The 2,836-nt window shown below is 43.4% G+C and overlaps 1 pseudogene; it reads left to right on the top strand.

Moving 5' to 3' along the window:
* The first annotated feature begins 648 nt into the window (after positions 1-648).
* LOC139604898 (uncharacterized) lies at positions 649-2,532 on the top strand (annotated as a pseudogene).
* Positions 2,533-2,836: the final 304 nt, after the last annotated feature.

Raw genomic sequence — 2,836 nt, 5'->3', positions numbered from 1 at the left:
AGCTATTCCCACCCCTGTCTTTTTCTCTCTCCCTCTATCCTTTATCTCCTTTCTAATCCTTCTATTGCTTCTGCTGTGGGCACTCAATAAAAGGTGCATTTGTTTTGATCAAGACTGAAATCCCCTCTCTGTTGTTTTTGCACTCTGAGATCAGTTAATGAACCATCACAACCCCACTTGTACGAGCGGATCGTGACATTAAATTGGCATCATGGACAGGATTCTGACAGACAGAGGGGTTTGCAGGGTTGTGTGTAGTCTGTAACAGGGGAAGGATGTTTCACTCCAGCCGCACCGAGCCCGATACCCTGAAAGGGGTGAGCGGTTGTCTAAAAAGGAAAGGGAGTGACTCAAATTTCCCACAAACTGCACATGCCTAGGTGAAAAGCACCCCCATACTCAATTGAGGGTTCTGTCTTCAGAATTTCACAAAAGATCTCTTAGTGCAAAAAGGGAAACTGTTTTTGTGTATGTGTGAATCTGGACTGTCTGGGAAGTGAAGGGACTATTTGAAGTAACTGAGTAGAACCTCCCAGGCACTTTTAGTCTCTTCACCCACCCAGGGAAGCAAGGGAAACACAGCAGAGGCTGTGTGGTTGTGTGCCTTAAGTCTACACCTCCCTGTCATGGTTTTGGTCCCTTCACAAAATGACGGAAAACCTCAGCGCAAAAGTTAAAGCTGAATTTTATGCTCTACTAGCCAAACACAATGCCAAACCTTCTCTGGGAGGAGAAGAACGGGCACAAAGTAACTGATTTAATTTGGAAAATGTTATTGATAGAGTATGTTCTTTACAACATGAAACAAAATTTAAACTGGGCAAAAATAAAACTATTCTCTGCTCAGTTTTGGGAGCTTGTCTCACAGCAGCTATAAAAACTCTCTTAAACTGAAGAAGTGAGGAAAAAGCTATAATGGACTCCCTTCAAAACCTAGTTGAAATTTGGAAAAAAAATTAAATGAAGAAAGGAATGAGATCCATCTGTTACAAGCTGCCCTTAGAGAGGAACATGTTAAGAATTCACTGAATGCTGATTCCTCAACACAGGCAGAGGAAAAGAAACTCCTCACATTAAACAGATTTATCCCCATAAGGAACTAGAGGCAGTAAAAAAACTGTGGAGAAAACTGCTGCCCTCATTTGAGACCCCTGGTTAAAACAGAATATAACTATATTAATGATGAAGATTTTGAACCACATATCACAACTAAACAAATACCATTCAGCACTACCAAATTGGCTGAGCTGAAGAAAGAATTTGGGCACCTCCCACAAGAATCGGAGATAGAATATGTCTTCCAAGTGTCCCTCACTGGTGAAGATCAAATTAAATTAACTGAACAGGTGGCCAGTGGGTACTGGGGACATGGAGTTTTCCTAACAACAGGAGATAAGCGTGACACGTGGTCCCTGACAAAATGTGTGCCTTTCTGGGCTGGGGGAATTAATCCTTTGGAAAGGGGAGACCCTTTAGCTATAGTCAGTACCCCCAACCAGCTTTTGGAAGGCGCCCACAAAGCCACCTGCCTGCAAATGATTCATGAAAAAGGTTGATTCCTGGTTTTCAGTCACCAGTGCAATTACCTGTAAAGCCTGAAATTATGACTCCTTTAATTTGAGGGCTGCCTAAACCTACAGCAATTACTTTACAGAAAACCATAATGGCCTTGGGTCCCGTAGAGAGACTAGATAGATTCCTTGGTAACCCCACTGACCAAACTGGATCTACTGATCCTGGTTTCACTCCATACTCCATCCCCTCACAGCCCCCAGCTTCTCAGTCTGATTCACCTGCCAGTAGCCGTAAAGTTTGGGCATGGAGCGAGGTTGCAGTAGATTTGATTAATTACAGTAGATGATATGGACCTGTAAAAACCCTGGAGGAGAAATCAGAAAAAAAAAACGGTGTTTGGTTTATCACGGCTCCTCACGGTGAAAATTTAGGGAAGGGAAAACAGATCTCTAACCACCACCATTGGTGGTTGTTGGAAGTTAAAAGGGGGGTCCCCAGAGAGGTGATGGATGGTTTGCCCCTTGATAAATTACAGAAAATAATAACGAATTGGCACTATCGAAAACCGAATTTTTCAGTTCAACCCAGTGCACCCCTCCCTTCTCAGAATCCAGCCAGTGAGCCAAAAGAAACCCTCTCCCAGCCTCTCCCTCAGAATTTAGGATGTGAGCCAAAGCAAACACAGAACCAGAGAAACTAGGCTCTCCATCCCTTATAGGTGAGCGAAGGGCTGGAGCATGGATGTATCTGAGAATGCTCACTAAACATAAATCAGGAGATATATTGATCACAGCTATCACAGGCCTCAAACAGGCACTTGTAACCTTTCTGATTGACACTGGGGCACAAATCTCTGCACTAACAAAAAGGATGCCCAGAAGTGTAGAATTGTTCCAACAAAGAAACCATGTTGTGCTTTAAATGCCCTAGGAACTACAGAATCTATGAATGTGGCCTTAGTAAAACTCATGCTCCATGGAGAGGAGAATCAATTAGTTGTCAAAATTGGGGATATTCCAAACAATTTATTAGGGATGGATGTTATTGCTGGGAGGCAGTGGGAAGATTCTGAGGGATTCCTGTGGTCATTTGGCATGCCACGTCTTAACATTAGACTCCAAGCTGCATCCTCCTCACTGTCTAGCAAAATTACTCATGTAAAACAATACCCTCTACCTTCTGGTGCCAAAGAGGGCATCAGCTGGTTATACAGGACTTGTGAGACCAAGGAATAATAGTCAATACCCATTCTCTTTTCAACTTGCCAGTGTGGCCAGTTTGGAAACCCAATGAGAAGTGGAGGCTGACAGTAGACTTCTGC

This window comes from Agelaius tricolor, unplaced genomic scaffold, assembly GCF_023055355.1.
Source record: "Agelaius tricolor isolate 1412-34295 unplaced genomic scaffold, bAgeTri1.0.p SCAF_57, whole genome shotgun sequence".
In the NCBI taxonomy this organism is placed as follows: domain Eukaryota; kingdom Metazoa; phylum Chordata; class Aves; order Passeriformes; family Icteridae; genus Agelaius; species Agelaius tricolor.
The sequence above is the reverse complement of the archived record's forward strand: the minus strand, read 5'-3'. Positions and strand labels throughout refer to the sequence as shown.